A 25,150-nucleotide genomic window follows, 5' to 3' on the forward strand; every position below is an offset into this window, starting at 1 on the left:
CTGAGCTATTCACACTTTTACTTAATGCCAAGGTTGCTCTTGCTTCTATACCTATGGTACCTACAAGCATACTGCTACCTTAGACACAGAGGCATTTCTACCCTTAGAACCAGCTTCTCAGTCCAATATTTTCCTTACACTCCCCAAACTACTTTAGAAGCCCTTACCCCTGATTCCATGCATCTTATGCATCCTGTGCATCTCTCTCGTGTTTATATCATATTCTATATATAATTTCTTGTCTGTGAACTTCAGGGGATCAGGGACTTTCCTGGCATATAACTGATCCCTAGACCCACACACTAGAATACAATGGTTACCAACCAGCACTGATCACTTTTTGACAACCTGGAGCAACTTCCTGTGTAATAGAACATATTATGTTGGTGCAAAAGTAATTGTGCGTTTTGCCATTGAAAGTAATGGCAGAAACTGCAATTACATTTGCACCAACCTAATAGTAAATGCTGGTTTCTGTTATTATCATCATGAATGAGTATTTGTACTTTGGTTCATATTATTTTGTATTAGTCCATTTCGCCTTGCTATAAAGGAATACCCAAGGCTGGGTAATTTATAAAGAAAAGAGGTTTAATTGTTTCCAGGTTCTGCAGACTCTACAAGAAGCATAGTGCTGGCATCTGCTTCTAGTGAGGACCTCAGGAAGCTTCTGATCATGGGGGAAAACAAAGGGAGAGCAGATGTGTCACATGGCAAGAGAGGGCACAAAAGAGATGCCAGGCTCTTTTAAACAAGCAGCTCAGGTGTGAAATAATAGATTGCTAGAACTCATGCATTACCACAGGGATGGTACCACACCCTTCATGAGAGATCTGCCCCCATGGCCCAAATATAACCCACTGGGCCCCACCTCTAACAGCGGGGATTACGTTTCAACCTGAGATTTGGAGGGGACAAATATACAAACCATATCATGTTCTAGGTTCCTTGAATTTAGATGTATATATCCAAATTAATATTTATTTTCTCATTTTTATTCTTTAAAATGTAAGCTGCTAAAGTAAATATTGCCTTAACTTTATGTTGTATAAAATCTCCTATTTAGCACAATAGGCATCAAAGAATAATTCACAGGCTGTGATGATAATAATTTAGAGTTTTGTTCTCTCTTCAAAAGTAAATGTTTCCTTCAACTTTACCCTGAAAATTCAAGAGGAAAATTGAAATGATGGCTTGTGAACTTTTTGTTGCATATACATTTCATTATTGCCTTATCCCTGGAATATTATTACTAAATAATTTTGTTTCAGAATTGTACAGATATCAAGAAATATCGGGGCTTCAGGGTTTCAAATAATGCAAATGACATATCAGACAAGCAAGACACTTGCATTTTAATATGTGTGAACTCATGCAAGAAAGAGAACAGGATTGAGAGATCTGGATAAATGTCTTACAAAAAAGCAATAAACATACAAATCCTCCAGGAAAACTGGTGCAGTAATTTAATCACATATTGACAATGTCTATATTCCTAGATAAATGCAAAAAGACTTTCCAATTTATAAATAGCTTACCACCTTCCTTAGTCCTCTCTCCACACTGTTTAAAGTCCATGACAGGTAAACACACAAAAGCAAAGATTTACACTTTAAAGGTTTAACTGCCATTTTGCAGTCAGTATGGAGGTAATTGTACTATATTAAAAAGTGGTATCTTGTGAGAGGGGGTAGTTTAGTTGGAGTATAGATGAATAGCTAGTCTGTGCCTCAAACATATTTTATATAATTCTGTATTGATTTTCTGCATTCCTTTTTTGCAAAGATTTTAGGATCAGAAAATATTGCGTTTCACCCTTGGCCTTGTTGGGCCCATGGCAAACTATATTTTGAAAGGCCTGAACAGTTAGAGAATTATGTTTCTAAAATTTATCTTTTTGCTGGATACTATTAGCAAATTTGACTTAAAACACATTTAATTTTGAAAGTTGTATGTGATAACATTAAAATACAGTCATCTACAAGTTGTTTGAAATAACTAATTGGCATTTAATGAAAGGAAACATCCCACATTTCTGTCTCTTCTTTAATTTTATAGTAACACCCGTAAAATGCCCTTATTTCTGATTCCCTTAGGCAACTTTAGGGTTGAAAGTTTTGTACATTGACTTCAGCTTAAATGTGATTTAACATTTAATATCCACTCTCCTCTGAAACTGACGGGAGAAAACACACTTGTTTTATTTTAGCACAACTGAAAATAAAGACCAGTGATAGGCCACATCCTACTTATCTGATCTCAGAGACACCTTATAATAGAAAGTTCAGGGTTCTGATTGTTCAGTATTCTAAAGGAGTCATTCATGTAAGTTCCATCAGAAAGATATGAAATAGCTTGTAGTAACGTATCTTTTCCTCAGTCAAAAAGAAAAAAAGCTTGAACTGAGTGAAGATCACTATGTCATTAATCTACTTAAAGATTAACCTTTTTAAACAGCCAAGATGTGTAACATACTTGTTCTTATTCAAAGTTCAATTGTGTTCAGCACCATGGAAAGTTTTATGATTGAATATATGTAATTATAGTATATAGAGATTAAAAATAACTCAAGGGATTGAACAAAGTTTTCCAGTAGTTAATCATTAATGAAGATCTTAAATCTGTACTTTAAATACAGACAAAACTAGTTATAATGATCTCATTAGTGCCTTATTAAGGTTATCTATTTTAGTATTTGTCAGGAGAATTCAGATGGAAATGAACTTCTTAACATGTTTAGGAGAGGTTGATGATCGTTTACTCAGTTAAAAGACATACCATAGCTGATTAATTGCTGTGCAAATAAAGAGTCAGACTAGAAGCAACAGAATAGCTAAATGTAGCCCATTCTGAAGTTTAACTTTCATGCTTGTGCTCTCTGCCACATTTTTGTTTGTTTTTATTCATGAGGCCAGAAAATATGTTTTAAAATATAGAGGAAGTTGGAGAAAAAGTAGAGAAAAAATAAACAAGACTGTGAGTTTTATTTTCCTAGGACTTGGCTGAGTGTCAAATTGAATGGAGACCTTTCACAGGTGTTCAAAACTTGCGTTTTTAAAAGAGAAAAATGTTCTGGTTTGCCTTTGACAAAGTCTGTTGCCCTAAGTTCAAATTGCAGAAAGAATAAAATTTTTCAGAAAGAGGCTAGCAGTTACTTACGGTATCAGTTTGCTCTTAAAAAGGAACACTGTGATACAAGGGCAACTGAAGCTGCAGTTATTGATATAAATATACTTCAGGGAGAAGGACAGAGTGAATGTCAAATCATCAGGGAACATGCTTGAGATCAATTATTCAAAGTGTGGAAGTCCTTCCATTCGAATATTGTGATTCAATAGTTCACCAAGTGGGAGAAAGGAGAATGCAGCTATTTGAGGATGTGGTAAGGTAGAAAACAGTAGTGAGTAGGGACTAAATTGAAAATGATCTATATATTTATGCCCTAGTAATTTCTTTTAATCTGCATTAGCAAAACATGCTTTTATGGGGTTTTCAAAATATAATATCGGCAGAGTGTGGAGAATATGCAGATTTCTTGAAAAAGGTTGAATTTAAAATAGCAATCTCTCTTTGATCTTTATTACAATTTTTCCTCCAGTGCACATTACCTCTTCTAAGAGGACACGTGAGGCTTTGATAAGTATTGCCATATCTGATTGATCTCTAAAGCCCAAAGAACCTACTTGCTTAAAGTTTTTCTGAGCTGGTCCTTTTTGTCTAATTCCACAAGATTATCTCTGGGAATACTGCAATTAACTTCTTCCTGATTTTATTTTATTTCTCTCCCTTCTGTCCATTCTCTACACTACATTTAATTTTCTTTTATTTTCAAAATCCTTGTTAATGATGTCCACAAGCTCATTCCTAAGAACGTTTCTATCCTTAGCTTTCCCTGCCTGCCCCCAGGCTCAGCTGTGCTCCAGTCAGAGGGAACTGTTCTACTCTCTAATGCACCATGCTCGCCACACTCCGTGCCTTATCTCTTGTCTGGGGAAATCCCAGCTTCCTTCAATGTGCCGACAAACCTTCTCTATGAATTCTTTAGCTGAATTTGATGCTTCCCTTGATGGGAAACATACTTTCAGTGTGTTTCTGTCAAAGGACTTATCATTTTGTGTGGTTACTGCGTTTCTCTTTTAGCAGTTTGCAAGTTCTTTCAGCACAGAATGTCCTCTTGGTCATTTTTTAAATCTTGCATTAGCAAAGTACCTGGTATGTAGTAGTAGGCACTCAATAAACACTTGGGGAAAGAATAAAAGAGGCAGATATTAAGAGCAGAAATCTTCCTGAATAAATTTGCTCAAAATATGTAAGAGTTTGTGAGAGAACTTACATAACTAACTTCTCCTTAAACTGTTTAAATAGGCAAGGATGGCTCTTGAAGAACATAACCAGACAAAGTTTATCTTTGTCCCTCTCACTTTTACTTCCTCTTTTAGCAGATAAATTCCCAGTGTTCACAGCACCTTTCTTCATTTGAGACAAACATTTTTCTCCCAAACTCTACCTTAGGTAGCAATTGTTTATAAATGAAATATTTTCTGGCCCCACACTTGCAGCAGAGCTTACCAGCCGCATGTTTTACCCTCTCACAGCCTTTAGAGCACAGGTCCATATGAATGGGGAATGGTGTAAATGTTGTAGTTAATGATCTTTCACAGAAAATGTGTGTGTGTTTTAATTAGATTTTTCTAGATTTAACACAAAGGAACAGCTTGAATATGAGAAATATCAGCACTTGGTTCAGATATTGCAGGAACACGGATTGGGGTAGGGAAGAATAAAAAATTATAGTCTATCACATTCTACTGGAATATTTTGATGCCTCTCAACCGCAAGATGACCATATATCTTTCCTTTGGGAAGACTAAACCCATTCTCCGGTTGTTTATGAATTTACACTCCTAATGGGAAATTGTTAGTGATTATATTGCTTTCTTTACTACTTTTCTTGCCTCCTTTCTTTCTTTAACAAATAGAGTGCTTTCTATATGCCACTCTGCTGGAATGGCATGAAGGAAACATACATGGCCCCAGGCCTTCGTGGTGCTTATAACCTATGTCCCTCCAAAAAGCACCTGAAATATGGAAGAGTTTACAGTTCTTCATTTGAGCCAAATGATGTGACATAATCTCATATGCTTTTCAGAGGGAATTTGGGCAATTAAATCTTATCATAAATTTGCTGATGAAGTAATTTACTTGGAAAGATATTGAGCGCTGTGGACTGAATTGTGCCCCTCCCTCCAAAGTTCATATGTTGAAGCCCTAACCTCCTAACCTCCAATGTGACTGTATTTGGAGATAAAGCCTGTGAAGAGGTGCTGAAAGTTAAATGAAGTCATAAGGGCGGGTCCCTAATGCAACAGGGCTGGTGACTTTATAAGAAGAGGAAGAGATATCAGAGCTCTCTCTCTACCATGTGAGTGAGGACACAGTGAGAAAGCAGCCATCTCCAAGCTAGGAAGAGAGCCCTCACCAGGAACTGAATCAGCCAGCACCTCAACCACAGACTTCCCAGCCTTTGGAACTATAAGAAATAAATCTCTATTCATTATAAATTACCCAGTCTTTGGTATTCTGTTAAAACACTATAAAATGGACTAAGACAGGAAATTGGTACCGAGAAGTGTGACTGCTGCTATAACAAATATCTGAAAATGTGGAAATGACTTTGGAACTGGGTAATGGGTAGAGGCTAGAACAGTTTGGAGGAGAAGGCTAGAAAAAGCCTAGGTTTCCATGAATAGAGCTTTCAGGACAATTCTGGTGAGGGCTCAGAAGAAGACAAGAGCTACAGGGAGAGCCTAAATCTTCTTAGGGGTTACTTAGGTGGTCATAATCAGAATGTTGTAGAAATGTGGATGGTAAGGGGCATTCTGATAAGATTTCAGATGGAAATAACGAATGTGGTATTGGAGACTTGAGTAAAAAGCTATCCTTGTGCAGTTGCAAAAAAAATGTGGTAGAATTGTGTCTATGTTCTAGGATTTCATGGAAGACAGAACTTAAGAAGAACTATCTAAACAACATCTGGCAGAATAAATATCTAAGCAACAAAGCATTCAAGGTGCTATATGGTGGCAGCTTACAGTAAAATGAGAGAGAGAAATGTTTTAAAGATGGAACTTATAATTAAAAGGGAAACAGAACAGAAAACATTGAAAAACTCTCAACTTAGCCACATAAAGAATAAAAGAATGTGTTCAGGAGGTAATACTAAGTGTGTGGCTAAGTGACTGTTTGCTAAAGAGATTAATATGGATAGAAGAAATCCAGGTTTTATTCATCAAGACTATGGGAGAATGACCATGGAGGCATTTCAGAGGTCTTCAAGGCAAGTTAGGTAGGACACTGAAGGCAGGGTTTCTAGACAGGGGCTCACATTGGACCTCAGCATTAGGTGCCCTGCACTATCTTGAGACTTTGTTCCCTGAATTTTTGTCCACCACCCTCAGCTTCCCCAGCAGTGGCTCAAGCAAACCTAGGTGCACTTGATCCGTCACTCCAGAAGGTATAAGCTGCAAACCTTCACAGCGTCCACATAGTGCTAATTCTTCAAGAACATAGAATACAGGAGCTCTGGGGCCATGGCACCCTCCACCTAGATTTCAAAGGATCTCTCGGTTAGCCTGGGTCCCTAAGAAGAGACTTGTCATAGGCACAGAGCCACTGCAAAGAGCTATTACTAGGGCAATGCACAGCAGAGTGCAGGAGTGAGACTACTGCAGGGAATCCCCACTTTGACCTTACTTAGTAGAGCCATGGGAGTGAGGCAGTCCCTGGGACCCCAGAACTGTGGTGCCACCAGCATGCATCTGTAGCCTAGGAGAACTGCGGGCATAAGACGCCAAACTGTGAGAGCTGCTGAGTGTACTGAACCCATCAAAGCCATAAGGAGGGCTGCCCAATCCCTAGGGGCCCAACCCCTGCCCCAGTGTGTCCAGGAGGTGGGACATAGAGTCAAAACATATTATTCTCTAGCTTTAAAATTTAATGTTCCCTTGTTGTGGTTTGGACTTACATGAAACAAGTTACTCCTTTTTTCTTGCCTATTTCTTTCTTTTGGAATGGGAATGTCTATCCTATGCTTGTGTCACCATTGTGTTTTTGGAAGTAGATAACTTGTTCGATTTCCCAGAATGATGGGAATTTGCCTCAAGATGAATTGTGCCTTGGGTTTCCCCCATATCTGACTTTCATGACACTCTGGACTTTGGACTTACGAGTTCGTGCTGGAATGGGTTAAAGCCATTGGGATGGAATGAACATATTTTGTATATGAGAAGGACATGATTTTGGGGGACCATTGTGGAATGCTATGGTTTGAATGTGTCCCCCAAAAGCATTTGTTGGAAGCTTAATCCCCAATGCAACAGCGATAAGAGGTGGGAGGTGATTAGGCCATAAGTCTCCACCCTCATGAATAGATTAATGCCCATTCATGAGGGTGATTCCTGAGAGGTGATAAGCCATAAAGCTCCACCCTCATGAATGGATTAATGCCCGTTATAAAAGCGCTTGAGGCTGCCAGTTCAATCTCTTTCTCTCTTGTGTGCACCTGTGCCATGACACAGCAGGAAGGCTCTCACCAGATGCAGGCCCCTTGACCTTGGATTTCCCAGCTTCTGGAACTGTAAGAAATGAATCTGATCTTCAATCTGAAACTGTAAGAAATGAATCTGATCTTCAATCACTGATACCCTTTCTTCCACTTGATCAAAAAGTGGGCAAAGGATATGAACAGGCACTTCTCAAAAGAAGACATTTATGCAGCCAACAGACACATGAAAAAAATGCTCATCATCACTGGTCATCAGAGAAATGCAAATAAAAACCACAATGAGATACCATCTCACACCAGTTACAATGGCAGTCATTAAAAAGTCAGGAAACAACAGATGCTAGAGAGGATGTGGAGAAATAGAAACGCTTTTACACTGTTGGTGGGAGTGTAAACTAGTTCAACCATTGTGGAAGACAGTGTGGCAATTCCTCAAGGATCTAGAACTAGAAATACCATTTGACCCAGTGATCCCATTACGGGGTATATACCCAAAGGATTACAAATCATGTTACTATAAAGACACATGCACCTGTATGTTTATTGCAGCACTGTTCACAATAGCAAAGACTTGGAACCAACCCAAATGTCTATCAATGATAGACTGGATTAAGAAAATGTGGCACATATACACCATGGAATACTATGCAGCTATAAAAAAGGATGAGTTCATGTCCTTTGCAGAGACATGAATGAATCTGGAAGTCATCATTCTGAGCAAACTATCACAAGGACAAAAAACCAAACACTCCATGTTCTCACTCATGGGTGGGAATTGAACGATGAGAACACTTGGACACAGGGCAGAGAACATCAGACACTGGGGCCTGTCATGAGGAGGGGGGCAGGGGGAGGGATAGCATTAGGAGAAATACTTAATGTAAATGACGAGTTAATATGTGCAGCAAACCAACATGGCACATGTATACCTATGTAACAAACCTGCCCATTGTGCACATGTACCCTAGAACTTAAAGTATAATAATAATAAAAAAAGAAACGAATATCTGTTCATTACAAATTACCCAGTCTATAGTATTCTGTTATAGCAGCATAAAACAGATTAAGACACCAAAGATGCAGAACCCTGAACTGCAGGACACAGCAATGATTTGTTTAATTGATATTAGATAGCACTCCTAGATTTTGTCTTGATGTCCTTGTACCCTCTCTCCATGGTGCAGACGTATCTTCTCCTAATAGCTGAGCATTCTGAACGCTAATGTGCTATTTTTCATTCTCTAGTTAGTATTCTCCCTTGATATGCTAAGCCAATTGGATACTGCTGCCTAGGGGCATTTATTAATACCCTTCTGAACTCAAAGGAACAAATGACACAGATTTTATAACACAGGATATCCCTGAAATTCATATTCTACTAAAAATATTATGAGCTAATTATCGTGAAACTTAGATTAAGTTTATTTATTTCTGGATGTCCCTATTAGCTAAAAAACCTGGTGATCAGCAGTAACTTTATTGTATAGTACTATTTGTCTAAATTCATGTGACTTTAAAAGTAATTTTTACCTTTACTTAAAGCACAATGTATTTATCAATTAAAATTCTGTAGAATGCATCTCATATAGAAAGTTTAATTTGTAAACTTCTGAGTAAAGGAATCAAATTTAGACCAAAATAGAGTGATGGGGTTTTCTTAGAAACTTAGTCATCTAAGTGGAGAGTATCAAAATTTTCTAACTTATGAGTAGATAGAGTACATGTTTGAAATTGAGCATGTTGGTCAGAGACCTGGAATGATTAAAGAAAAAATTGTATTTAAAAGCTTAATAAGAAGATTAAAAGGTCACATTTATCTCAAACAGTAGTGATATAAAAACTATACACTACATAATAAAAAACAGATAATAAGATTTTTTGTACATCACAATGACACAAATTCTACCACATTCAAACTCCCACAGGTGGGACTGATAAAGACAAATGTTATTCTTAAAACAATTCTGGGGGGAGGGGGGAGGGATAGCATTGGGAGATATACCTAATGCTAGATGACGAGTTAGTGGGTGCAGCGCACCAGCATGGCACATGTATACATATGTAACTAACCTGCACAATGTGCACATGTACCCTAAAACTTAAAGTATAATAAAAAAATAAAAAATAAAAAAATAATAATAATAATAATAATAAAAAGAAAAAAAAACAATTCTTGTAGGATATATTACATCTAGATGTTAAAATATTCTGATTCAATTATTTATCCATTAAACATATATTTGTAAAAGAGCCTACCATATGCCAGGTGCTGTTCTAAATTCTGAGCATAGAGCATTGAGCAGACAGGAAGCAGGGATTGCTGTGGGGAGGAGAGAATAAAAAATACATAAGAATAATCTCAAATACCTCTAACTGTTATGAAAATAGCAAAACTAGGTGGTATAATTGTGATAGAAAAAGAGATGGGACTTTAGATTAGGGGTCAGAGAAGATGTCTTTGAGAAATGACATTTGGGCTAAGACTTGTATGAACAGTGCCAATCATGCAATAATATGGATTTAGAACACCAAGAAGAGGGAAAAGGTCATGCAAAGGACCTAATATCATGAGCTTGGGAATTTAAGAAACAACAAGTATCAGTGAGGCAGGAGTCTGATAAACAAGGTGAAAGTGGTATGATGTAATTTATAACGAAGATTCCCAGTATCTAATAATGGCACTGTCCACGGATGAACGGGACAGTCTTGCTATTACTATCTATTGGGGTAAAATTGAAGGGACAAGGCAAAATATAACTGAAAACTATAAAGTTTTGTCTTTCTCATAACCATATCTTTGACACATGCTGAGGAATAACATTTCTCTGAAAACAAAAACACTTTCAGGTCTCGAAGTCATAATGGTTTTATATTTAAGCTTTGCCTTGATCAAGAAATATCTGATGTGTGGATAAAGACAGCAAAAAGGTTGTAGTCAGCAGACCCAGGTTCGAGTCCCGATTTAAACATAAATTAGCTTTGTCTTGTGGTGTTGAATTGTGCTCTTTTGATCCATCTGAGCACAATTTATTATCTATAAAATATGGTAATTGTGAAGATCAGCTGACATTTAGGAAGCTTAAGTTAGGGACAATGATGGAAAAATTTATTACTGTGTAAAAGTTAAAATAGGATTTAGGGATGTGGCTTATGCATTTGTCTTAGCTTAGTGAAACAAATATGATTAATGGAAACGGTATTGTTTCGACAAATCACTGGAATTTTCAATTCAGAAATGTATAAAGTGGGAAGAGAAGGGTTGGCTCACACCTGTAATTCCAACACTTTGGGAGACCAAGCAGGGAGGATTGCTTGAGCTCAGGAGTTCAAGACCAGCCTGGGCAACATGGCAAGACCTCATCTCTACTAAAAATTAGAAACAAAAAACATAAAACAAAAAAATACTAGCCAGGCATGGTGGCGTGTGCCTATAATCCCAGCTATTTGAGAGGGTGAGGCAGGAAGATTGCTTGAGCCCAAGAATTTGAGGCTGCAATGAGTTCTGCACTTCAGCCTGGGCAACAGAGTAAGACTTTGTCAAAAAAAAAAAACAGAATTTTGCTATTAAGATTCAGAATTGGCAGTCATAGCTATCTGTAGGTAACCAAAAGTATCTAGATCATGATCTGGCTCTTCCATTTCAGCCTGATTCTCATTGTTGCAGCATTGATCTGATTTTATCTTTAGTCATTATTTTAGAAAAAAATAGATAGAAAAGATAATATCAAGGGCTATTTTCAGCCATGTTATAAGTACTTGACATATATTAAAATTTTGATCATCAAATGAAGGGGGTAATTTTTCAATTATCTGAGGTATGTGTTTAACATGTTTTTGTTGTGGTGGTAGGGTTTATTTTGTTTGTTTTGGAAATATTTTGGTCAGAATCTCACCATACCCAATCTCATAGAATGTTTTGTCAGGTTCAATTAAAAGGAGAATGTAGATGTCTAATTAATTGATATCTAATGAGGAATAAAAGTTAGAAGGCAAACAAACGTATTAATTTGGAAAAATGCTATTTTTCACATCATGTATTATACTTAATCACCATAGAGGGTATAGGTTTTCATCAGTGTACTACTGATTCCCACTATATTTTCTTAAGTGTAATTGTTTTAATGGTTCAACCCTTAAATAATAAATAATAATGGCTATGTAAGCTTCAAAACCTCACAGCATCCTTGTAGCAGAAGATTCTAAGTGCAGAGTTATTAAAATTGTAAACTATTTGTTTTTAAGTTTGTGGGAATCATTACCCATCATCTCATCTGTATTACATTTGTTTCTGAATAAAGATTAACATTTTTTTCCAAGCCTTTTTCTATATTGTAATCATAGTGGGGAAACGGTATTTCAGACCTCAGATAAAAGCTTTATAATGATTTCATGTGACAGAATTTTATCTGGGTTTCAAGGAACTCTAATAATAGCATTTACAATTCTTCTATGCAATTTCTTCTCTTCTTGTTACCATAGGAGTATGGAAAACACGTTCTTGGTTTAAAAAGCTAAAAGAAAGAAAATCAGCAGTTTAATCTGAGTATTAGGAAAAGGATCACAAATGCTGCTATAGTATTTTGTATTTAAGCTAGTTTCTGTGAAGGCCCCTGACATGCCCTCTGGGAGCTAAATATTGACAAGCATGCTTTGGCAATCAAGATCAAGCTTGTTGAATTAACACAGCTCAAGTCTTGCATTGACACTATAACCCAGCACTGAGAACTGTTATCTTACCCCATTTATTTTGGCTTTGTAGGTGATACTGTATACTTGAATTAGGGATTTGCACTGTATCTTAAATGCTAGAATTGTGGATTAATTTGATTTGAGAATATACTAGCCCTTATCATGTTCACAGTGGAAATTATAAATGAAGTGTAACATTCATTGTTTTCTCTCCCAGCATGGATCCAGAATGAAACTGCTGTAGACCTAAGTCTGATATTATCTTCTCTATCAGAAAATGTCTTACAATTTTCACCTCCTAAAAAAAGAAAAAGAAATAAGAAGAATTATATTGTTCTTTATATAGCTTCTGGTAAAAGAAAATGTATCCCAAACTGCTAATTCTGTAGAGGCTTCGTTCAGAAGTTAAGACAAAATATAGATCATAAAAGAAATAAAGATTATTTTTCATTACTACTCTCAAAACTTTAGAATTTTAAAAAGTTAAAATTAATTGTCTTCAAGTTTTAGTGGAAAATGTAACCCATTTTTATTGTCCAGGAAGTTGAAGAATGAATTGTTAATTACTAGGAATAATAATGATAAAGGTGATGATGTTGGTAAGAACTAACATTTATTAAGGGCTTACAATGTGTTCAACCCTATGTGGAGCATTTTACATGCAATCGCTCATCTAACTCATATGAGATAGATACTTCCATTGGCCTCATTTCATATATGAGGAAACCAAGACTCAAAGAACTTAAGGAGCTTATCTGGTCATGCCCAGTGTGCCTAAAGATTACCTTTATTTTCTTTCCAATGGATATACCTACAGTCAAAGTAGTAACTAGACATTTCTCCTGCCCTTACGGAGCTCACACATTAAAAGATGAGGCAGGTGGGTATTGCTATTATTCAAGATGTTGTTCCCACTCATGCTAGAGAGAACAAAAAGAAAGGAATCTGGTGATTGAGGATGGTCTAGGAGTGCTCCCCAAAGGATGTAATATTTGGTATTAGCCTTAACAAACAAGGAGAAGAAGGCAAAAACAAAAAAAAATTCAGGCAGTAGGAATAGCAGGAGAAATCACACAGAGGTGTGAATAATTGTGATATTTTCAAGAAACAGCAAATAGTTCAGTGTTTAAGGAGTTATCAGGTAGAAGTCACATGAATGATGAATAAAACTTAACGGAGTTTAAATGTCAGAAACACACTCACCAGCTGATGACCTCAGTAACTTCACTGTGAACTGAAGATAATGCCAAAAATAAGACTTCATAGAGCTACTATGAGGAATAAATTAGCTAATGTAGGCCAAATGCCTGCCTAGCCTAAGTTCTCAATTCTAAAAACACAGTTTTATCTCTTAACTAAATTCATACCCTTTGCTACCTTCGGAAGTAATTTTGGAACTGCCATCTCAAACTATTTTCTTTAAATAAAATAGTCATTTGGCACAATTTCCCTTCGAATTTTCCTGCTTAGCAAGTTAGGAGAGAGACACAAATTGTTCTTTTTTTTTTTTAAAAAAAAAAAAAAAAGATGCATAGTCTTTTATCTTTTTCTCAAAGAAAGTCATCATAACTTCATCCACACTAGCAGGTGTCACTTGATACTTAATTTTCTCATATTTGTGCAGTTGGATCTCTACATTAATTTTGGATAGATGTGATTGCAGATACATATATTTACATTAAAGTAGCTGTCATAAAAATAATGTATTCTAAAGTTAAAGGTGTCCATCACAGTGCCCAGTGCATAGAGGCATCCATTAGCTCCCCTTCCCTTTCTTTCCTTTCAAATTTATGTTAAAAGCCTTTTCTGAATCTACTTCGAAAAGCTACTCGGAAAGAGAACTCCAGACATTTTACCAATGACTTGTTTGTCATGTGTTTGTCATACGTCTTCACAATTCTAGACTAAGTCTTCACAATCCAGCAACTATTTACACCCCTATCTACAATTCAGTGATCATTTACAAACTATTTACTTATGGTGAACGATTATCTCTTTGTTCTGTGAAAACAAAATATGTGTTCTCACTTGCATGCCTTCTTTGAAAACATTTCTGAAGTTTGATATGCCTGTGGTCCATTTATCTGATTTTGTACTTAAAATGCTTACTGCCTCCATGTACTTTCTGGAACTTGCCTGCTCTCTGAACTCCCTCTGGACTGTCTGCTACACTCCCCTGGCATTTAGATTTCATACATTATGTAGTTATGTTCAGTCTGCAGATCCTCTCTCCAGCAAAATATAACTCCATTTACGTTAGGAACCTGATTTTTCTGTTTATTTGACACAGAGTGAAGTTTTGCTTTGGAAAATGAAAATCACCATGTGTCCTTTTGTTTTGTATTTGAGTGTTTTTTGTTTGTTTCTACTAAACCACACATTCAATAAAGTTTATCCATGTAACTATTTCATAAATTACTGAAACATTCTAATTTTATGGTAATTTTAAGACTTACACAAATATTTTTCAATTGTATACTTATACAACAAATTAATATCTTCTCAAGCAACACTTTTAATTATTTAAATTTGTTACTCTTCAGATTAAATGACCTACAGCCATCACACCTCTCCAGGATACTTTCATTGTCTTTTTTGGCTATATCTCTATATTTTATTTGTTATAAATATGATAGTACAGAATACTATCATATAAGTTTCATTACTAAAAAAGATACAGAAATCTTAAAAACTAAATATTTAGAAACTGATGTAACTAGTTATAAAACCATAATTATATAAGAGAGTATTCTTTTATAGCAAGAAGTCTTCACATCTGTCATCCAGTGTTTTAATGCCTATAGTACTTATTAGCTGACTATTTCTATTATTACCATTTTACAAGCAAGTGCCATTCTTGAAACTGATTGATGTTTAGGAATAAAGCACATTTATTACATGTTGCCAACTTCAGAAGAGCAATCTTATAACCTACAGCGCTTTTTGAGAAGTGATGATACCTTATATTTCTGTAACTAATCACTGCTAAAGAAAGTAAAAAGGTGAAAACATAATTTTTTTTCTTGTGAAGACCTTTCATTGCATTATATGCCATTCAACTATAAAGTGATTATAGTATTTTATCTGCCAAGAATGACAGTGGTGAAAGGTAACTTTATGTATATATGTAAAGAGATGTGTACATATCTATCTATCTATGTCAACCATTGCCCATATCATCTTCCAATTTCAGTCTGGCTAGTCTGACTTGTACAGATATAGAAGAAGGATGAAAATTGAAAGCAAGAAATGAAATTCTTGTTGTATGTAATCAAAATTTGTGATGTTAGTATAATTGTTTTATTATTTCACTGCTTCTTCCAAATCATTATTGTACAGTTTTCACTCACCATTCTTTGAAGTTCTTGCCTCCATTATACCATCTTGACCTTATACACTCACTTTGCCTCCCATTATGCCACCTGATCTCATCTGCTAATCCTAAGTCACTGCCCAACCTTGATTGAATACTTTGATCCTTGGCCACTGGTCTTTCAACTTCTGCCTGTGGTCCCAGCTACTTAGGAGGCTGAGGCAGGAGGGGCACTTGAGGAGGGGTTCGAGTCTGCAATGAGCTATGATCACACCACTGTACTCCAGCCTGGGCGAAAGAGCAAGACTCTGACTCAAAAATAATAATATTTTTAATCGGTAAAATCCAGTTTGTGGTTGCTATTAAGAGAGGAAAGGAGAATGTATACCAAGCTTTTTATGATCCTAAAGTTCATACACAGTTTTCAATTGAATAACATTTTAGCAAACTCTTTCTAGTAGTCAGCATTGTCACAATCTCTTTGAGCTCTAGGATCCTATTTATAAATAAGGCATTTATAGAATCCCAGTTTTACAGTACTGAAGATACCATGCATGGCAAGCCAAAACATAAGTAATAGGTTATATTTCATGTTTTTAAGTAGCTCAGCTGTTTTCCATCCAGTTAGCCTCAGGTATTTACCCAAACTCAAATTTGTTATCCTCTAAATACTTTAAAAATTATCACAGTAAATGGCATTAACGTGAGTCCTCTTGACACTGTCGACCCTTTTACTCTGCATTTCTAATTAGTCACAAGGTTTTATATAGTCCATCTCCGAATGTGAATGAAATCTTTTATGTCATTTTCTATCTTATATAGGCTTGACTTAGTCCAAGCCCTTGTGTTTATAGACAATTCTTAAATGACCATCTGCTAATCACTTTCACTTTCTTGTCCTTCTGGTCCTTATGCAACACCACCATCATATACAAAGTCCAAAATACAATCTTATCTGGTAACTACCTTGCTCAAAATTCTCAGAGGCCCTCTCACTTCTGTAAGAAAGTGTCCAGAATGCTGAATGCAGAGTATAGGACCCCTCACAAACAGGCCTCATTGCATCTCTGCCTTAGTTTGAGGTCTTACAAAAGCAAAGCCTGAAGACAAGGACTTGGATGAAAGTGGCCTATTTGGGAGTTGATCTTGGGAAATAGACATCAGGGAGGAGGAAATATGAGACAAAGAAGGAGCAAAAGGCAACTTAAGCAGATATCACTTTTAGATCACAATTATGAACTCCTAGAAAGTGTGCAGAGGCCTTATAGAATTGTCCCCCTGAAGGATGGAAGGTGGGAGCAGCCTAAGGGCTGTCCCTGAAAGTATTTATTCACTTGCCTGTACTTTTGTGGCTTGGAAGCACAGGCTTAGTAGGCTCTTGTGGTGGCAGGAGAGGCCCTGGGACAGGGGGTACAAAGAAGTTTAGCAAAGCATGAAGTGGGGCTCTGTTTTCTTGGGGTCAGTCAGAGCTGACATGGAACTGACTAGAAGAGCTGCTGTTGAATTAGAGGTGGTCAAGGAGGCTGTAGTGTGTGTCCCAGAAATATCTGCCCCACTCTCCATCTAGCCTTGTCTCCTTCCTCTCCCTCCTAATCCATCTTTACTCTAGGCCCTACTACACACCTAACATTCCAGCCAGATCTTTATCCTTTTGCTCATGCAGTTATCTGTGATTCCCTCCATTCCTTCTCTGCATTCAAAATGCTAGTTATCCTTTAAGACATAGTTCATATTTCATCTTCAAGTAAAGATGACCCAACTAGACAAAGTACAATACACTTTTCTCTGATTTGTCATGATCATTTTCTAAGGTTTACTGGAGTCATTAACATACATTATAATAAGTTATTTATGTATTCATTTAGCTAGAGTGTACATTTCTTAAAGACAGGGATAATGTCTAACTCCTATTTATGTCACCAGCTCCAAACATAATAGCTGCTTCATAGCTGGCGTTCAATAAATGTCTACTTATTTAATGAACGAAAATATTTGGTTTTTAATGTCTAGTTTAAATTTGTATAAAAATTAATTTTAAATTTAGATTTTTTTCCAATTGATGGTATGAAACTTTTCTTAAATTGAAAAAATAGCTGGGAAGATATACTTGTACCATATATATACACATATACATACACAAATATATATATATGTATACATATATACACACACATATACATATGCACACTATATAGAGATATGGTATATGTATATTTACATAACTCTCTCACGTGCTCTTTCTCTCTCTCTATATATATATATACATACGTATGTATATGTACTTTTACTTTAGTACCAGTAGTAAATATCAAAATATGCTCTCAGAAAATACATTTCAGGTGTCACTTATAAAAATATAGGTCTCATTTATGTAGTATAAATAAATCTGAATGTTTTACTAGTTGGAGTAGTTTGGATTCTAATAACAAGATATCAAATATAGAGATTTTATAAATAGGTGAGTATATAGTATATTTTCATATTATCCAACCTATTATTTTTTTAATTATGTCACTTTTTTGTTGAGTACATTCCATAATTTTATAATAATTTAGTTTTCTTCTTTCAAATGCCAAATGTTCTAATAAAAAAAACTCAGAATTTTTCTTTCCATTGTGGTATGTTAAAAGCACATTGTTTTTTGTATGTCACAGTGCACTGAGTCTTCTGATTTCTTTTTACCGATTTTTGGCTTTGTGATTTCCAAAGGAACTTGTTGGTAATCATTGAGTAGTGTGAAGTGGGAAGGTGGGTGGGCAGAGGAAGGGTGTAGATATTTTAAAGTCTGGTTTGTGGACAAGGATATGTATTACAGATAGACTACATGATTTTACATCATGTGTTCCAATTATTGACAGATTTATAAAATTATAAAGACTGAGGGACTTTAAGCAATCCACACTTAATTTTGTTCTTAGTGCTAAGGTGTCTGAGGAGAGGGGAGAGGTAAGGTAAAGATGGGAGATAAAGGAAAGAAGAGATGTTAGAGAACTAAGAGGAGGTGTATTAGTCTGTTCTCACACTGCTAATAAAGATATACCTGAGACTGGATAATTTATACAGGAAAGAGGTTTAATGGACTCACAGTTCCACATGGCTGGGGAGGCCTCACAATCATGGTGGAAGTCAAGGAGGAGCAAGTCACATCTTAACGTGGATAACAGCAGGCAAAGAGAGAGCTTATGCAGGGAAACTCCTCCTTATGAAACCATCAGATCTCATGAAACTTATTCATTATCACGAGAACAGCATGAGAAAGACGCACCCCCATGATTCAGTTACCTCCCACCGGGTCCCTCCCACAACACATGGGAATTGTGGGAGCTACAATTCAAGATGAAATTTGAGGGGGGACACAGCCAAACCATATCAAGAGGGAAATATAAAAGAAAGAGAGAAGGAAGGATGAGGAAGGGAGGGAGAGAGAAGCTTGGGATCTATACAGCATTGTTTCAGAATATAAAGACTGCTATTATTGGGTATGCTTAACAATGGAAATGTTTTACCAGCGCTTTTATTAGCGGGCAATAAAAGACATCCTGGAGGGAAATAATTCAGTCACTGTCAGACGTTCCCACTTCAACCATAGGCCTTCAACTTTTGGTAGGAACATAAAGTCTTAAAATAGGCAAAACTGAAAGCTGTCATAATCAACTATCATCAGTCATCAGTCAATACTAATTTCTTATAGAAATAGCATTAATTCTTTTCATTTAGGAGATCTTGTTTATAAAGGAGAGAAATTGTCACCCATTTGGGCTAGCCCTGCCTGAAAATGAAATGATGAACTTGACTTCTCAAGCCCACATGACTTCTAGAGCATGAGATAGTCTGCTGTTCTGCTGCTGAAAGTCAGCAACCTAGCATAGGGATGAGAAACGTGGACTCTGGCGCTAACTGCTTGGGGTAAAATCCTGGTGCCACCACTTACCAGTTTCCCCTGGTTAGATTACTCAGCCACTCTAGATTTGTTTTCCCATCTGAAAAAAAAATGGCAAAAATAAAATACCTACCCCTCTGTATTAGTCCATTTTCATATTGCTGATAAAGACATACCCAAGACTGGACAATTTACAAAAGAAGGAGGTTTAATGGACTTACAGTTCCACGTGGCTGGGGAAGCCTCACAATCACGACAGAAGGCAAAGAGGAGCAAGTCACAACTTACATGAATGGCAGCAGGCAAAGAGAGAGAACTTGTGCAGGGGAACTCCTCTTTATAAAACCATCAGATCTCATGAGACTTACTATCATGAGAATAGCAGGGAAAGACCTGCCCACATGATTTAATTACCTCCCACTGGGCCCCTCCCACAACATGTTGGAATACAAGATGAAATTTCGGTGGGAACACAGCCAAACCATATCACCCTCCTAAACATTGTGAAGATTAAATTACTTAATATTTGTATAACACTTACACTAGAGCTTGTCATATAGGAAGCGCTGTATAAGTGTATGCACTTATGCTTATGAAACTGGGCCTTTGTCCCTGAAGCTTTGCTCCCTGAAGACTTTGATTACATGAGCCTTCTCTAATAAGTGGAGACATAAAATAAAACATATATTATCTTTGCAGAAACACCTCAAACAGTGCATTTCATTCATAATTTGATACTCAGGCGTGCCCTAAACTCTCAGAATGACTTAAGATAAACGTGATGTCTAAATGAAGCCAATGTAGGTGGTGATGATGAACAGTTTACCACATCCACAGAGCTTTTACCAGGTGTTAAGCATCAAACCTCCTCTTCCACCTTCTGATCTGAACTTCCACATACCAAAGCTCTAGCATCAAAACTTCGGTTTTATCTTCTGCGTCTTGGCCTCTTGACATACACTTAGCAAGTGAGATCTTTTCTTCTTGTTTTGGGTAAGTCTTCTGTAGTAGGGAGTGTTGAAATAAATGGCTTATGTCATGTATAGTGTTGAAATAAACGTTTATTTTAACACTTCATAAGTCATGAGCCATTTATTTTAACACTTTTCACTTGAAGTTTTTAAATAATAGGTTTTATATAGGGATGTGTCATCCACTTTGTTTAATGTAAAAGTGAACATGTAAATACATCCATCTATCTAATCTGGATTTTACACCCTTTGGCTGCCAAACAGCCTGGTTGCCATAGTTTCTGGAGTAACCTGAAATTAAATTTTCTTCTCTTTCTCTTTCTGTTGATAGGTAATTTGATGGTACATAAGGTGATTGGACATCACTCCATTAATGGACAAATGGTTAAATACAGTTTTTTTTTCAGAAATCTAAAAAAGTGTCAGCAAAGACCAGAGTTGACAGTTAAATGCTTTCGTAACTAAAACAGCTTTTACTAGAAAATGTCAGGATTTTTCCTTTCGTTTTTAGAATTAATAGCAACTTGTTGCAGGGTTATTTTTGAGCATTCATACAAATAAGTATATATATAAAAAGCATATGTACAGTGCAATGCCTAGAGCCAATAGGTACATACAAATATCAACTTCTTGAAGGAAGGCAAAATGTTTGTGAAAAACGGCCCTAGTTTGGGAGTCAACATATTTGGGTAGAATCTGAGATTTTCCAGTTACTCTTATAAAGACAAGATATTTAACAATTTTTAGCATAAAAAGTGATAGCTCCTGGAGATTCTGTGAGATTTAGATAAAGTAACTTAAGTAATATTAATAAAAGCCTTAATAGAGTGCTGTGTGCATATTTAGTTCATTCAACAAAGGATAGTTATTGTTATTGCTATTATTCCTTGCTAGGAAATGGCAATTAATTAAAATAGCTATGAATGTTATATTTTTAAGAATTATTTTCAATATTCACAAGTTTGTGTCCTTGTTTTTCCCAAATAATATAGGTAAACTGATATTTTTATAAGAGCAAGAAGAATCCAAGAGTTATGTAGGGGAAACTTTTAAAAATAAATGTTTATTTTTGAATGATTTTAGACTTACAGAAAAGTTGAAAAGATAGTGTAGAGAATCCCTATATACTTCTCATCCAATTTACCCTGTCTCTAATTACAAGGAGTATTTTAAGAATTTATCAAAGTAATACCTTGTGTTGGAAAGTTTTTGTGCCAAAACCGGAATTTAAATGCTAATAGTGATGGGAAATGAATGGAACAAAAACATTGTGAGATGGAGGATGAGAATGGCACAAGGGAGCGATGCCAAGAGAAGGGAAATTAAAGGGAAACACTTAGCAAAACCTTAGCTCTCACAAAGACTTCTCATTTTTCCATACATAAAACAATACCCTCACATATCTAAGTTTATTGAAAGAGTTAGTTGAGACATGAAAGGGAAATGTTTGCTTTTGCTTTCAGATACTAAAAAATCTTTTAAAGAATAATTAAAAGCTGAGAAGTAAAAATGCTCCAGAAAGAATACAAATACTGGCATTCGTTTTCCATTTGACATTTTCCAATGTCTATAAATGCTATTGATTTCAAATTCTAAATTATTTCACTTCTGAACACGCCTTGTAGAATTATTACAGTGCTATTTGTGTGGGCTTGTAATCATTGATTGTGACATTATACTCTCCATAAATGTGCCATTGTGAATAATTAAACTTGTTAGTATTTTGTTTGCCTACAGCCTTTAGAGTGATAGCCTGTTTTTTGGCAATCATAATATGTTTCTCTAGTTCAGTTTGTGCTGGATATGGGAAATACATCATTTTTTTCTGAAACTTTTTCAATACATTTCCATTTTCAAATTTTAAATTTTAAGAACTGCTTCATAATATATTCAGCATTTAGTAAATTAGAATTCTGGGAGTCTTATGATTTGTATTTCGAAGTTTATAAATAAATAATCTTCTAGAGTGAAAGCAGATCTTTTTCCTGCCAGTTACTACCTGTGAAAACACTTGCCTAGAGTAAAACAAATATTAGTGTTCCAAAAAAATATACATTGTGACCGTTGGCCCTATTTACATTGGATTGCGAATATACTTGAAAAAATTTGAAAGTGTTATAGTTTAATATGATTTCTGTTGACTTCTACACAATTGCAATGAGTCTCTGAGCTCTGTTGAGAAAAACAGTATATAGCGGTTTTGGCAAAGGTTACTAAAAAATGTCTCTCCCCTCAAGGCATGGAAACCATGCTCTAGCTCTGCTTCTGTTACTAGATTTAACATATCTCTGATGCCCAATGCCCAAATCTGAATGGTCGAATGCTGTTTGGAATTATTATACACAATTTAAGCATTTGGACGATGAGACTTAAGTACCCTAAAACTTAAAGTATAATAAAAAAAAAATAGATCGTAAGAGCTACCAAAAAAAAAAAAAGAGAGACACTTATGTCAACAATATAAATTGGAAAAAACAAGAAAGAGCATCTATGAATGTGGAAAAATATATGCATCACATTTTGCTTAGATATGTGCATTAGACACAGACTATATATCCTTTCCCCACCAAGTTGGTCCTAACAATGGGCTGTCTCCTCTTCCTGCAAATGGAAGTTAGCTAACTGCCATTTGGCAATAAGTTGAGTCATCCAGGGTTGCACACTGGCCAATTTGCCTGCATATCCATGCCAGTAGACAAAGTAATGACCTCAATTTGACAAGAGCCTGAAATTTCATCAGAAAACATTAAAGATTGGAAAAGTAGCAAATAGAGAAAGGATACTTCATTACAAACCCACCATAGACTTGACATAACTATGAGCCAAATATTCCTTAAAGATTTGTCTGGGAAGTTAAGTTTATGACTACAAGGTTTTAATAGGAATAACACCCTTGAGTGACTCCTCTCTCGTTTTGGAGAGGTAAAGATATACTCAAATACCAATTTGGGCATAAAGTGCAGAAACAGACATTCTCATTATATGTTAACAATACTTGTGATCAGTTGATGGCATTTTTTGAAATTTGGCTCTGGGGTCTCACTTAGCACTACAGTCAGCAAAGGGCCAAACTGCTTCTTTGGCTCATTGAAGCTGTGCCTTTCTAAATAGAGTGATTTTTAGCATGCCTGGCTAATTCAAGAGTTACGATTTAGAGGTATAGTCTAGCCGTAATACCTGTCTTTACATGCGCATCATTTTGTACTCCATGTGTCCTTATTCTTAGTAACTAGTGATTTATCACTGACAATGTGTGTGTGTGTATGTGTATGTTTGTGTGTACGTGCTTATATGTGATATATGTGGCTTCTTTAAAAGCATTGCTCTCAAGAAAATTTCATGGAGATTACGAACATTAACAAGAGCAACAACACCATAAAAACTGTTCTCACTGGGTCATCTAAGTTGACATTGATTTACCTTACATGATGTACTGTAGATGATGATCTTCAGTCCCATTCACCTTTAAAATATAAGCTCACAGATTCATTTTTTTTCTTTTTTTCTTTCTTTCTTTCTTTTTTTTTTTTTTTTTTAAGACAGAGTTTCACTCTTGTTGGCCAGGCTGGAGTGCAATGGCGTGATCTCGGCTCACTGCAACCTCCGCCTCCCAGATTCAAGCGATTCTCCTGCCTCAGTCTTCCGAGTCACTGGAAAGGCGCCTGCCACCATGCCCAACTGATTTTGTATTTTTACTGGAGACGGGTTTTCACCATGTTGGCCAGGCTGGTCTCGAACTCCTGACCTCAGGTCATCCACCTGCCTTGGCCTCCCCAAGTGCTGGGATTACAGACATGAGCCACCATGCCCTGCCACAGATTCATTTTCTATTTGCAAATGGGAAGATGTCGTCATATTTCATAAAATGAAGTATTTGAAAGATTCTGACCATCAAAAGAATTTTTTAGGAGTGGATTCATATAGGAGATGCTCACTTTTGAGATGGACATTTTGCTACTTCTTATTTATGTATTCATATATTTTTATTTTTAATGGAGTATAGTTAAATACAATATAATACACAGATATGATATATGTTCAGCTAAGTTAGCTTTCAAAATGATGCACATCTGTAGTAACACAATCTGAAACAAGACAGAGGATATTTCCTTCACACCAGAAAGTTCTCTTGGGTTGCTTGCTAGTCAATTTCTCTATCTCCAGCTGAGACTTATACCACCATAGATTCTTTTTATCTGTGCTAAAACTTCATATAAACTAAATAATATTCATTGTATTCTCTCTTTCTCTTTCTTACCTTTCTTCCCTGCTACCTCCATGTGTGTGTGAGTAGGGGACATGTCTGGCCTCATTTGCACTCAATATAATTTTTAAAATAATATTGTCACATACATCAGTAGAAATTTCATTTTTATTGCTAGTAGTTTACATTCTACTGATTGACCAAAATGTGTTTATTCATTCTCCAATTGATGGATATTTCAGTTGTTTCCAGTTTTGAGCTGTTATGGGTAAGGCTGTCATGAACATTTTTGTACATATACTTTTTTAGTTCTGTTTTCACTGTTGAGTGAATATCTAGGAAAGAAATTGCTGGGTGATAGGATAGATGTATGTCATTTTTTAAAGAAACTGTGAAACAATTATCCAAAGTGATTTATCTTTATTTATTTATTTATTTTTATTTTTATTTTTTTTTGAGATGGAGTCTTGCATTGTCGCCTGGGCTGGGGTGCAATGGCGTGATCTCGGCTCACTGCAACCTCCGTCTC

General features: G+C 36.0%; 1 protein-coding gene and 1 long non-coding RNA gene across 3 annotated transcripts in view; one reads left to right on the forward strand and one right to left on the reverse strand.

Annotated features, from left to right (window-relative positions):
• Nucleotides 1-25,150, forward strand: part of DPYD (dihydropyrimidine dehydrogenase) — an 841,965-nt gene that overhangs the window by 644,639 nt on the left and 172,176 nt on the right. The gene's annotated exons all lie outside the window — the stretch shown is intronic.
• LOC115930640 (uncharacterized) overlaps nucleotides 1-25,150 on the reverse strand; it is a 222,593-nt gene that overhangs the window by 43,470 nt on the left and 153,973 nt on the right. Inside the window, exon 2 of the long non-coding RNA XR_004067265.3 lies at nucleotides 9,821-9,884. This is a non-coding gene — a long non-coding RNA (uncharacterized lncRNA). The remainder of the gene's footprint in view (nucleotides 1-9,820; nucleotides 9,885-25,150) is intronic.

The sequence above is a fragment of the Gorilla gorilla genome, chromosome 1 (assembly GCF_029281585.2).
Source record: "Gorilla gorilla gorilla isolate KB3781 chromosome 1, NHGRI_mGorGor1-v2.1_pri, whole genome shotgun sequence".
Classification (NCBI taxonomy): Eukaryota; Metazoa; Chordata; class Mammalia; order Primates; family Hominidae; genus Gorilla; species Gorilla gorilla.